Source organism: Lissotriton helveticus, chromosome 5_1 (genome assembly GCF_964261635.1).
Source record: "Lissotriton helveticus chromosome 5_1, aLisHel1.1, whole genome shotgun sequence".
Taxonomy (NCBI): domain Eukaryota; kingdom Metazoa; phylum Chordata; class Amphibia; order Caudata; family Salamandridae; genus Lissotriton; species Lissotriton helveticus.
This window is the reverse complement of record NC_136065.1, coordinates 1,834,901,158-1,834,915,274: the sequence shown is the minus strand read 5'-3', so window position 1 is coordinate 1,834,915,274 and position 14,117 is coordinate 1,834,901,158. Positions and strand designations below refer to the sequence as shown.

Sequence of the window (14,117 nt, the reverse complement as noted above, 5' to 3'; positions counted from 1 at the left end):
ATTTTTACCCCTACGCTATCCAACGCTTTCCCTACTGTTGCACTCTCTGGAGTGGGAATAGTAATTTTTACCCCTACGCTATCCAACGCTTTCCCTACTGTTGCACTTACTGGAGTGGGAATAGTAATTTTTACCCCTACGCTATCCAACGTCTTCCCTACTGTTGCACTCTCTTGAGTGGGAATAGTAATTTTTATCCCTACGCTATCCAACGCTTTCCCTACTGTTGCCTCTCTGGAGTGGGAATAGTAATTTTTACCCCTACACTATCCAACGCTTTCCCTACTGTTGCACTCGCTGGAGTGGGAATAGTAATTTTTACCCCTACGCTATCCAACGCTTTCCCTACTGTTGCACATGCTGGAGTGAGAATAGTAATTGTTACCCCTACGCTATCCAACGCTTTCCCTACTGTTGCACTCGCTGGAGTTGGAATAGTAATTTTTACCCCTACACTATCCAACGTCTTCCCTACTGTTGCACTCTCTTGAGTGGGAATAGTAATTTTTATCCCTACGCTATCCAACGCTTTCCCTACTGTTGCACTCTCTGGAGTGGGAATAGTAATTTTTACCCCTACGCTATCCAACGCTTTCCCTACTGTTGCACTTACTGGAGTGGGAATAGTAATTTTTACCCCTACGCTATCCAACGTCTTCCCTACTGTTGCACTCGCTGGAGTTGGAATAGTTATTTTTACCCCTACGCCATCCAAAGCTTTCTCTACTGTTGCACTCTCTGGAGTGGGAATAGTAATTTTTACCCCTACGCTATCCAACGCTTTCCCTACTGTTGCACACGCTGGAGTGGGAATAGTAATTTTTACCCCTACGCTATCCAACGCTTTCCCTACTGTTGCACTCGCTGGAGGTCGAATAGTAATTTTTACCCCTACGCTATCCAAAGTCTTCCCTACTGTTGCACTCTCTGGAGTGGGAATAGTCATTTTTACCCCTACGCTATCCAACGCTTTACCTACTGTTGCACTCTCTGGAGTGGGAATAGTAATTTTTACCCCTACGCTATCCAACGCTTTCCCTACTGTTGCACTTGCTGGAGTTGGAATAGTTATTTTTACCCCTACGCCATCCATTGCTTTCCCTACTGTTGCACTCTCTGGAGTGGGAATAGTAATTTTTACCCCTACACTATCCAACGCTTTCCCTACTGTTGCACTCGCTGGATTGGGAATAGTAATTTTTACCCCTACGCTATCCAACGCTTTCTCTACTGTTGCACTCGCTGGAGTTGGAATAGTAATTTTTACCCCTACGCTATCCAACGCTTTCCCTACTGTTGCACTTTTTGGAGTGGGAATAGTAATTTTTACCCCTACGCTATCCAACGCTTTCCCTACTGTTGCACTCACTGGAGTGGGAATAGTAATTTTTACCCCTGCGCTATCCAACGCTTTCCCTACTGTTGCACTCGCTGGAGTTGGAATAGTAATTTTCACTCCTACGCTATCCAACGCTTTCTCTACTGTTGCACTCTTTGGAGTGGGAATAGTAATTTTTACCCCTACGTTATCCAACGCTTTCCCTACTGTTGCACTCACTGGAGTTGGAATAGTACATTTAAACCTCTCGCTATCCTACGGAAAACATATTGTATATGTTTTGTTAATAATATGTGCGGCTCCTTCACTCTCCAAACGGGTGAGATCCAGTATATACACATATATATATATATATATATATATATATATATATAATTATCACACAAAATGAAACCCGCACTCCGCTCGTTGATTGCAATTAAGGTTTATTCACACACTGTTGTAGCCTACGCGTTTCGAACCAAATGGTTCCTTCTCACGGCAGTGTTACACAGTTGTCCACCTTTGCTTTCAGTTATTTAAGTGTTAGTGCATGTTGTGGTGCATTATGGGACATGCAGTTCTGTGACATGTAAGTCAAAATTATCAACATAACATTTTCGTTTGTGCATTTATAAAGTGTTCATGGCTGAGTGCCAAAACGCAGTCCAGTTAGCACTCTAGATTGGTGTCCAGGCAGTGTTAATAACTGTGCACGTTTTTGGAGTTGGTTCCTCCCATATAGTGTACAGTACATTGATTAGTGTTCTGCTGTGCATTCAGTGTCTGTTCCTAGGGCTGAGTGCCCTTGTCACTGCCTTACTGAAGACACCAATTGCTGTGTGTGCACTGTATCGGAAAGAGCGAAAGATTTGTGCATTTTCCTTCTTCATGACTCAATCTTACCGGAGCATCATGTGGGTTAGAGATGAAAATAAAGTTGTTCATCCCCATTCAATCCTGTCGGTTGTTTGGTTCTGAAGCGCATGATCAGTCTCGATTCCAGTCTCCTTAGATTAAGTTTTCTGTTGCCACCTCTCTCGTGTTGTTGTACCATAGCCAGACCAAAGAAATGTATATCCTTCCATGTTTTGTTGGTATGAGTTGTCATGTGTTTGGCCATGGCATAGGTTAAGTCCTTGTTTTGTATGGCACGTATGTGCTCCAAAATTCTTTTCTTTAGAGCACAGGTAGTGCTTCCAATGTATTGCTTCCCACAGTGACATTGAAGCATATAAACTACGAAACTGGTTTCACATGTTATGTACTCTCTGATGCTGTAGGTTTTCCCCTTTGGGTCGATTATCGTCTTGGTATTTTTTCCTATCTTACAAGCTTTGCAAACACTACATTTGACAAATCCTTTTTTCTTTTCTGTTAGCCAATTATTCGTTCTTTTTTCTTCATAATGGCTATGTACTAAGTGGTCCGAGAGGTTAGGAGCTCTCCTGTAAGTCATCAGTGGTCTCTCTCCCACATTCTTGCCTATATCCGGATCTTTTTCGATCAGATGCCAGTACTTATTAAGTATCTTACGTATTTTGTGACATTCTTTGTTGTAAGTGATGATCATCCTAGGGGGTTCTGTTTTTGTTAGTGCTTCATTAGTGTTTGACTTCGGTGGCTTTGGTAGCAATGTGTCGGCTCTTGTTTTGTTTCTGGCTTTTCTTTCACCTTGGATGATATCTTGGTGTTTATATCCACGTACTGAGAATCTTTCTTTGGTCTCCTCAAAGTGCCTCTCCATTTCTGTGTCTTCGGAACAGTTTCTTCGCATTCTCAATAATTCCCCATATGGAATGTTTTTCTTCAGTATTTCTGGGTGGAAACTTTGCCCGTGCAAAATACTGTTGGTAGCTGTTTTCTTCCTGAATGTCGTTGTTTGTATTTTGTTATTATGTACGTAAATTTTTGTGTCCAGGAATTCCACTTCTTTGTTGCTGATGTTATAAGTGAATTTAAGACCAACTGTATTGTTGTTCAGTTCATCAAAGAAAGTTAGAAACTCCGATTCCGTTCCTCTCCACAGCAGGAAGAGGTCATCGATGTAACGCAACCACAATGCCACATTGGCCATATGTCTGTCATTTTCCTCTCTCCAAGCTATGCTCCTCTCCCACCAACCCATCATGAGGTTGGCATAGCTTGGAGAGAAGGAAACTCCCATTGCCGTACCACATTTCTGCATGTAGACTTTTTTGTTAAAAAAGAATACATTATTATATAAGCAGAGTTTAATCATCTCTATCAGCATTTTCGAATGATCACGTTGTTTGATTGGCTGCTGCATGAGAAAGTATTGTACTGCCTTGATGCCTATCTCATGTTCTATGGATGTATATAGTGAGATGACATCAATGGTTATTAGCATGTATGGTGGTTGCCACTGGGTGTCCATTAAGATACGTAGAAAGTCTCCGGTATCTTTGATGTACGAGCTCAAAGTAGGTACAATGGGGGAAAGGAAATGATCAACATATTTTGACAGATGTTCATATAGACTGCCACAACTGGAAATAATAGGTCTTCCCGGAGGTTTGTTTAATGTTTTGTGACAGAAAACTTAATCTAAGGAGACTGGAATCGAGACTGATCATGCGCTTCAGAACCAAACAACCGACAGGATTGAATGGGGATGAAGAACTTTATTTTCATCTCTAACCCACATGATGCTCTGGTAAGATTGAGTCATGAAGAAGGAAAATGCACAAATCTTTCGCTCTTTCCGATACAGTGCACACACAGCAATTGGTGTCTTCAGTAAGGCAGTGACAAGGGCACTCAGCCCTAGGAACAGACACTGAATGCACAGCAGAACACTAATCAATGTACTGTACACTATATGGGAGGAACCAACTCCAAAAACGTGCACAGTTATTAACACTGCCTGGACACCAATCTAGAGTGCTAACTGGACTGCGTTTTGGCACTCAGCCATGAACACTTTATAAATGCACAAACGAAAATGTTATGTTGATAATTTTGACTTACATGTCACAGAACTGCATGTCCCATAATGCACCGCAACATGCACTAACACTTAAATAACTGAAAGCAAAGGTGGACAACTGTGTAACACTGCCGTGAGAAGGAACCATTTGGTTCGAAACGCGTAGGCTACAACAGTGTGTGAATAAACCTTAATTGCAATCAACGAGCGGAGTGCGGGATTCATTTTGTGTGATAATCGAATACACGGGACCCGGCCCTGGCCCCGAGCCCAGCACCGACTCGCCAAGCTGTTCCCTCTGCGACAGGACCGTTTGTGCATCGTCATATATATATATATATATATATATATATATATATATATATATATATATATATATATATGTTTTAAAATTATATTTGTTTAAGTTACAATAATTATTTATTAATTTTAAGGTAATGTAAGTATTTTAAGTATGTTTAAATTAGTTATATTTATTATTATAGTACTTTAAAATTACTTTTAAGATATTTTAAAAAATCGATATTTTGACTGTCTATATTTTTTCCTATCGATATTTTGAAGTCGATATTTTTGTACTTACCTGTTTGCAGATAGGAAGTCGATATTCTGGCATTCGATATTTTTACCTAGATATTTTGACTGTCGATATTTTGAGTGTCGACATTCTGTCAGTGATCCATTGCTTACCATTTGTTATCTTTACTGTTACTCTTTTTTGCTTGCTTTTTATTTGCTAACTTATGTGGGCTTTTCTCTCTCTTCTTGTGCTTATCCATCACCTGGGGCATGGCCTCATTACTCGTGTCCTTCTTTGGTACTACTTATTTCTTTTTGGCTAAATACTCTATGAGAGTGCATGTGCTTTCCAGTTGACTCCCTGTGTACTTCTCTATATCCTCTGCTTCCCTCCGTGTGGCTATCTCTTGCCCATTTCCTTCTCCCCCATACCCCATGTATGTGGAACAGACCCTCGGGTGCTTCTTGCACTCATGTTTTTTCCCTGTCCCCCAGCTCCACGTTCCCCTTTGTCGCACTGTGCTCCTTTTCCCCTCTGAGCGCCATGCTTACGTTTGCTCCTGTTGTGTACGTTCCACCTTGTCCTCTTTGTTGCTTCCTCCGCAATCCATGTTGCTTCTGCCACCTCCCTGCTGCTTTCGCTGCCCGGCCCTCTGTATTGCTTACCCCACAGGCTCTGTGTTGCATCCACATCCTCCTTGTTGCTTCCCTCTCCTCTTCTGTGCTTTTGTTTTTACGAATCTAACTCAGATCTGTTAATAAAAAGGAAAAAATGGACCTTTGACATTTTGTAGGTGAACACATGTGTAGTGTGCTTGCCCAAAATATGGTGCGGTGGCTGTGTCACAGTACCTTTTTAGGTCTCGCCTGGCATTAGCAGCGCACATGCGCTGCACTCGCTGTGCGAGGGCCTTTTGGAATCAATATGGATTCCAGATGTGTACGCGGACGGACAGAAGATGTGCACGCAGGGACTGGATGCTTTACTCGCGGCGTGAGATGGACACAATATTTTTCACACTAGCAGCGCTTTCGCTTGTTCGTATTTGTATTCCTTTTTTTCTTCCCGTTTTTGTCCCCTCCCTCTGCATTCCTCTTTCTTTTTCTCCCTACGGTTTTTTAAAGCGCATTGGTAACTTGCAAAGTAGTTATCTGAGCGCTTTACATAAACACCAGTTACATTACATGTTTACACAAGGTTTTATTTCTTTTGTATGCGTGGGAGATTATTGCTTTTTTTTTAGTTAGGTGATGTGGCTGACTTTAGTGTTTTTTGTTCTCGGCATCCGCATCTTCTAAAGAAAATGATATTAGTCCAGCTGAGCTTATTATTGTTGGCGTCTGCCAAGCTGGGGGGGAAAATGTGTTACAGGGAAAGACGTTGCTTGTTTTATTACATAAAGCAATGGCTGCTTGTTTCAGAGATCACTGAGCCTAAGTACACACTTTTTTTGTATCAACATAACAGCGGGTAACGAACATTATCGCATAATAAAGTTGTTCAAAGTGCCTTTAAAACTCGCAGAACTTTGTCTATTCTCTTGCATCGACTGCCTTTATGGATTTCCATCATACAACTTGTCATGTGTTCTTTGGGCACCGTGCACGACTGAATCCATTTTGCGACAAGCATTTACATACATGTTTACATATTTCCAGTCTAAAAGTCGTAGAAGTTAAAATTCTCAGATGCTAGTACTAGAGTAAATACAGAATTTAGGGTGTTTTTAAATTTGAGCTGCAAACGCATTACGTGCTAAAAAAAACTGAATGTCATGTTGTTAGACAAAAATCAATCCTAAAATTATTCCAATTGCTGTGGTGCGCCTGCCAGTGATAGCTCAGCGTGTAAGGAACCCACTGTGCCAGCGACCTTATGTAATTCGCTGGTTACAGGTTTGTCTCCCAACAGGCCAATCTGGAGTTTATTTTAGGACTCCCAGTAATGCTCAAGAGGGGGGTTGGGAGGGGAGTGGGGGTAATGGCAAAACATTTACAGGTGACGTTTAACCGTTCAGCGCATTACAAATCTTTTTGAAAATCAACAGGCACTGTGACTGTAATACTGCACGAATCACGGTGACTTGAAAGAAATGACAATCACGTCTTTAGCTGGACTTTTTTTTTCAAGAGCGGGTAATTGTTTCTGCCGAATATTGCTCAAATTCTTTGGACAGGTTTAAAATACTGGGGCAATGACTCGGTGATAATACTGGACAGAGAATTCTTGAGAAATGTTAAAGCAGATTCATGGCCTTCCACCTTCTGAAATCTCTAAATCTCATATGGTGGACTCGGGAAACAATAACATCAGGAAGTACCAAGACACACTTGAGCAACGGTGTACAGGTCACAACAGGTCAATGTTACTACTGTTATATGCAAACTCATAATTTGGTTTCATGATGATAACTCATCCAACTCTGGAGTGTTGCCAGCAGCATCCTTTTAACGCCACTCAAATGTATAGGCCCCAAAACTGCCAACATTACAAATAAAACAAGCATTTGCAATGCAATAGGTCTCGCAATTACGCAAGTTTGAGCTATTGGCATTCTAAACGACAATGCCTTTTTTGTTTTGTTTTGCTTTTTAAAAACATAAATAAAAGGCAATTGTTAGATCTGGGGGTCTCTAGTTGGCAATGGTTATCACCTTTGTCCAAATAGGGACCCTTACTTCTAAGTCAGGATAAGGGGATTACACTCCTTGATTGTGAGAAGTTGTCCTGGTATATGTGTTCACTATTCTAGTGAACACCTTGCACCAGTCCAAACAACCCTTATGGTGATGGTTGTAAGTCAACCTTATAGACCAGCTATCCTAAAGGTAGCGTGGACAGAACAGTCTTAGGCTAAAAGACTCTTGAGGGCGTGTAAAACCAGCTGTTTTACATATGTAACCCCTTGAATATCAAATGAAAGGACACCACACAGGATATATATAAAATATATATGTCTTTATTTACTAACACACTCCTCTGAACTCTTTATGAGGTCAGAGGCAAAAGCACATAACAAGTTACACTTAGAAATACTTTAAATAGCACAATTTACAGTTAGGCCCTAGGGGCGCGTAAAACTATATACTAAGTAAGTGGTATACGAACCACGACTTGGGAAAGGAGAAGGCCTAGGGCCTAGAGAATCGCTGGGGCTACACTATCTGACCCTTAGGTTAGGAGTAGGAGGCCCACAGGCGGTGCGTGCAGTGTCTTTACACACACGCGGGAGTCAATGTTAAGTCAATGGGAACTTAGAAGGTAAGTATATGAAGATTTAGGACACTTCCGGTCTAGCCAGGAGGAAACAACTAGTAAATCTGGACACTAGGATAGTGAATCCCTACTGGAGCACCGAAGTACTCGCGTTACCTCACCCACGGGCTGCGGGTGCAAAGGTGACAAAGTGTGTCGGGTTTCGTCGTTGTTCTAAATGGAGCCTTGAAGAAAGATGCTGCAGGTGATCAGGAGGAAGGTGTCCGGGTGGATCTAGGATGAAGAGGTATGTAATTACGGACGACGCCACACCATGGAGCCGGTCGATAACCGAATGTGAAATTCTGTGAACTACACTTGTCCTTGATAGAGGATACATTGAAACCGGTGCATGGCACTCCACGATACAGAGCTAATACGCCCTGAAGAAGTCCGTGAAGGACGAAACGCGTTGGCTTTGGCTACAGACTTTTTAATGAAGATTTAATAAAGAAAGAACTTCAACAAGATTACTGATTCTGCCTCTAAATGATTGAAATTTGTATATGAAATTTAATATTTCTCTGTATAAGTGTGCTGGGCCAATTTTTGTTCTAAGCTTATATGTAAGGACAGTTTTCTGCCCTGGGAGATTTAGGGGACTTTGAATCTCCGGTCCGTGGCACCTTAAAACTACGAAATATAGGACGTAAGATAGGTGCAATAGTCTATAACCCCATTCCCCTGAAGCGTTTTTCTAAACTAGGATGAAGAGGACCTGAAAGCAGAGGGGACAGAGTCTAGGTCACTAGCCAGTGACCGGGTGGAACCAGGGAGGAACCAGACGTCGTCGACGAGCAATCAGGCGCGGATGGGAAGCTTGTCGCTGCAGCCACGCGGACCAGGAGGCGTCGAGGACGACCAGGTGCTGGAGAGGAGCTGTCCCACAAAGGTTCTCGCAGATGGATGGGTCGCCTTCAAGATTGGAGCCAACAAGCCTAAGCAAAGGCAACACACGCAGGATACACAAGGAGCTTATAGTGCAGACCAGGAGGGTCTCAGGTACTTCACCTTTTCTGGGAAGCAAGTGCCAGTCTGGAGCAACCAGAACAGCGATGGATTTTCAACAGGATCGTCGTCAGAGGGCTACTAGCCAACGGGCCAGCAACCGGGCAACGCGTCGAGCAGAACACAAGCAGATCTCGGGGAGTGTGGAGTGCTGGTCTTCGGTGCAGGTGGAGCTCGGTGTCGGGGTGTCTCAGTCTCCAGTGCACAGCTTCGAGGATGCCTCAGGAGCTGCGCTGTTAGCAAGTTGAAGACTTTCCAAGTTGCCTGGTTCCACGGATTCCGACGCCTTCCACGGAACTCAGCTGTGCTGGAGTCGTGCAGTGGGGTCAGAGGAGTCCTGGAGTTGAGGTCTTGTCAGGCTCTGCGCTCGAGTTCCGGTGGGAACAAGGACAAAACAAGCCGTCAAGTTGCTGGATGGTGCCTGGTTTCCCAGGGTGGTCACTCCTTGGCCACAAGGGAGACTCTTCAGTCTTCAAGTCGGTTAAATGTCGAAGGGTCCAGAGTTTCGTTTCAAGTTTCAGTTCAGGATCAAATCTAAAATCTCCTGGGTTAGCTCCTATCTTTATACTACTAAAGGGGGCTGGGTTACTCACTAGGTCCCTCCTATGGGTGGGACCAGGAAGGGGGGTGGTTACACCCCCTTTCCTTTGTGCAGTTTCGCGCCAGAGCTGGGGCTGGAGTGCCCCAGCAATCGGTTTGAACTGGGGTATGCATGGAGCACCTAGTGTGCCCCAGGCATGTCTCGTTTCATTCAGCCCTCCCTGCCCCAATCCACTATCTCCTGTCTGGGGTGGTGCTAGCACCTCCCTGTGACAGGAAACCTATTGTCCAAACCTCCGTGCCTGGAAGGGCTCCCAGCAGCAGGAGGTCAGACTTGTGTCTGTGGCAGCAGCATCCATTTTGTGATGCTGGGGCTCTGGTTAACTTTAACCGGGATAGTCAGCAACAACATGTCTTCTCCCTCTAGAAGGGTGGAATGCTACCCCCGTCGCCAGAATTGGTGAGGGGTTAGTATTCCAAAGCGTATGACACCTTACACGACATGTTTAGATAAAGCCAAACCAAAGTTAGCATTCAACCGCGAGGATTATAATGCTCTTAAGAGTATATGGTATGGCAATATCCTAGAACAGCTAAAAGGACATGGTTCCGAAAGCTGCAGACAGGCTCAGCTCATGCTAGAGCACCACCTCACACATAACCAAGCACTCTGCCTTCAGGATTGTTAAGGCCTGCCATAGGAGTGACATACGTTACTGTGTGTCTATTTTTAAAGGTAGACATAGGAATACTATACCTAAGCAAGGGGTGATTACACAACCTTGCCCCAGCTGAGTGATCAGCCAGTTGTTTCAATTTTGGATGGCCAGCCAGGGGTGGCATAATACATGCTGCAGCCCCTGGTAGGCCTTGGGTGCACCTATGCCCTGGGTACCTATGGTACACTATACAGGGGCTGATAAGGTGACCCAATATCCAATTGGAGATGTACCTAGAGTACATGGAGTCCATTTTACAGTGAGAGCAGATAGCCTGGGGTCCTGATTAGCAGGATCCCAGGCCAACTAAGTCGAAAACCAGCTAAACACAAGGCAAAAAATCTGGGGTAACCATAGTCAGGTATCCACCTTCCTACATTGATAACCCCTGCTCACCCCCTTGGTAGCTTGGCACAAGCAGACAGGTTCATCTCAGAGGCAGTATGTTAAGCATTAATGAATATACACAGTAATACAATGAAAACACTACAGATGGACACAAAACAGGTTTTATAAAAATAAGTATTCTTTATGTAGACTTAACACAAGACCACAAACGACAAAAATCCACAATACTACACTTAAGATTACTTAGAAGATGATTAAAGTCTCTTAGATCTAGTTGCTGTTAAATGCGACAAAGTTCTCAACAAAGTACCTGGATGCGTAACGCAAAGTGAACAAAAGGCTCGCAAAAGGGGAGATGCGTCTGTTCCGTGACCTGGGGGAACGGTTGCGTCCTTCCTCAATGCTTGTGCAGAGTAGGGGACTCGTCGTGAGCCTTACCGGTGCGGAGGTGATGCGTAGATTCTCGGCGTGCGGGCCCGTTGCGGTGCGCAAGATGGCGCCTTGATGCGATGCGATGATCCAGTTGCGATGCGAGAAGATGGCGCCCCTGATGCGGCGATGTGATGACGATGCGATGACGCCCTGGCAGCCTTGCGACGACTCGGTATTTTGGAGCCGCGACATGCCCTGCGACACGCTTCTCCGGTGATGCGACAGCAGACAGCTTCGATGAACACATGCATCCAGGGAAATGCGACAAAGGCCCGCTTCTCGGGCGTTGCGATGATTTCAGCTGCGGTGGCGACACGCTTCTTCTCGATGCGTCGCGCTTCCAGCTCCCAGCGGCACGCAAGTGACTGGAGTCAGAATTCCCAGCAAGGAAATTCAGGAGGGAGCTGGAGGTGAAGTCTTTTGTCCCTGAGACTTCAGCAGAAGGCAAGCACCGTTCAAGCCCTTGGAGAATATTCTGTAGATGAAAGTCCTTACAAAGTTCCTTCTCCTTTCCCTTGGCAATGAAGCAACCACTGCAGGCCAACCCAGCAAACAGCACACTGGCAGAGCGGCAGTCCAAACTCCTGCAGCTTCCTTGGTTCTTCTCCTTGACAGAAAGGTCTCTCGTTCCAGAAGTGATCTAATTTCTTGGGAGCAGGGTCCCAATATTTATACCCCATAATCCTTTGTTCTCTGAAGGCAGAGAGGCCTCTGCCTAGTTCAAACCAGTTCCTGAGCACTTTGTTGACATGACTCTTCTCTTCCTTTCACTGTGCAGGGCAGAGACATCAGCCGCCCCACAGGAGCTGGAGCCAGCACAGGGGAGGGAAGATCCCGCTCTGGAGCACTCTGTTAACAGGATTCCTCTTCTCCTTTCACAGTGCAGGGCAGAGACATCAGACAAGCCACAGGGGGTGGAGCCAGCATTGTAGAGGGAAGGCCCATCCTTATTCAGGTCCCAGGTGCACTCCTCCCTCCCATCTGGATGTAAATCTCTCTATTCACCACTGGTCTGTCCCAGACTGTCTCCTGGAATTCCCCAGCCCTGTCACACACAAACCCAGACAAGGAATACACAACCCAGCAGAGGCAGGCTCAAATGGTTAGGCAAGCAAATACCTGCTTACTAAAAGTGGTATTTGCAAACACAGAATATTAAAATAAACTTTACTAAAAGATGTATTTTATTATTCTGAGTTCAGGCATACTAAATTAGAATTTCTACCTTGTTCCCTGAGTCATTTAGGATTATAAGAATGTAATTATCTTAACTGCCCGTTCTGGCCTATCAGAACAGGTAGCCTTCAATAGTGAAAAATGAAAATGGCTGTAATTCACTATTAGAACATTCTACACACATCAGAGCACGTCCTACTTTATACTTACAATGCACCCTGCTCATGGGCCTATCATAGGGGTGTCTAATATGAAGCAAAGGGAAGGTTTATGGACTGGCAAGTGGGTGCACTTGGCCAAGTCGACATGGCAGTGGTAGACTGCACACAGGCCTTGCAATGGCAGGCCTGAGACACATTTTACAAGCTGCTTCTGTGGGTGGCACAACCAGTGCTGCAAGCCCACCAGCAGCATTTGACTTATAAGCCCTGGGCACACATGGTGCACTGTACCAGGGGCTGACAGATAAATCAAATAACACAATCATGGAATCCAATCAGTATATCAATTTAACATGGGGAGCATTTGCACTGTGGCACTGAAAAGCAGTGGCACAGTGCCCAAAGCATAAATCCAGCAAAAACATTTCAAAACAGAGGAGGCAATCCGTCAAAAATGGAAGGGAGACTCACGCCAATGATGCCAGGTCTAACAGCAATGCTATTTACAATTCCAATAGCGTAAACTCTCATAAATGCGAGACCTATTGCATTGCAACAGGTCTTGCATTTACCCGAGTTTGAGCTATTGGCATTGCAAATGACATTGCCTTTTATGTTTTTGTTTTTGAAACATAAATAAAACGCATTGTCATTTACAATGCTAATAGGTTAAACTCGCATAAATGTGAGACCTATCGCATTGCAAATGCTTGTTTTCTTTTGCTTTCCTCTTGTTTCGTTGCTGCACAACATCAGATTGCCATAGAGCATCACTAAAAAACATTGACAAAGCCAACAGGTCATAAAGGCTAGACTGACTGGCTTTTTTAAAAATACCTTATTTGCTGATCATGAAAGAACTTTGCGAGAATTTACAGAGTCAGTGTAGCACAAGGGAGTGCATAAGTGAGGCTACAGGTTGCCTTGTAGATTTGGTGGTGTTTAGCATCTTGAGATGTTTTCAGAATGGCAGCACATGCCACCAGGGCTTGTTTTCAATTAACTCTAATTTTTATTGCTACGTGTAACGCACAAGCCCACAAAATAGAGTGGAGAGTCAGTAGCAAATGCAATGATGTCACATGCAATGACATCACATGCAGTGATGTAACACCTCTATAAACAGGCATACTCCATAATTAGACTTGAAATACAGCCTTTGCTATAGATAACAATTTAACTAAAAATTATGTATTGAATATGCACATACGTCTTGTCTATGAACACAAAGCAATGAATGTTTTAGACAAGTGAGTGTATATCTAAAGCCTAATCTTGTTATATGGTTCCTCCCAGAAAAGGTAGGAGAATACTACATCAGAATCCAGGGATTGAGTCCAACTACACCTTTAGAGACTGCTGGCCAAGCTCCTAGCTAGCTCACAGTGCCTCACCAAAACCCATAACCTTCCTGGGGTAGCAGGTGAGTTTTGGCATCCTCAAACATGACACTGGTCTCCAAAGGGAATCCTGGAAATAGATCTTACCCCTTTCGTTGTTTACTCATGCATGCCTTTGGTAAACATAGGAAAGATACAAAGGAAGTTTTCAATCTATTTATTAAAATAGCGGTAATCTTGCATTGAAAGAATGAGCTGCGAATATTAGGCAGATAAGAAAAGCAATGTAACCAGCCCTCCTGCTCCTGAGCTGAGCCAGAGCAGGGGAAGGTAGAACAATACGTTTCATG

General features: G+C 44.0%; 1 long non-coding RNA gene across 1 annotated transcript in view; it reads left to right on the top strand.

Moving 5' to 3' along the window:
* The window catches only part of LOC144755877 (uncharacterized), a 46,464-nt gene extending 32,614 nt beyond the window's left edge, over positions 1–13,850 (top strand). Inside the window, exon 3 of the long non-coding RNA XR_013594985.1 lies at positions 13,724–13,850. This is a non-coding gene — a long non-coding RNA (uncharacterized LOC144755877). The remainder of the gene's footprint in view (positions 1–13,723) is intronic.
* Positions 13,851–14,117: the final 267 nt, after the last annotated feature.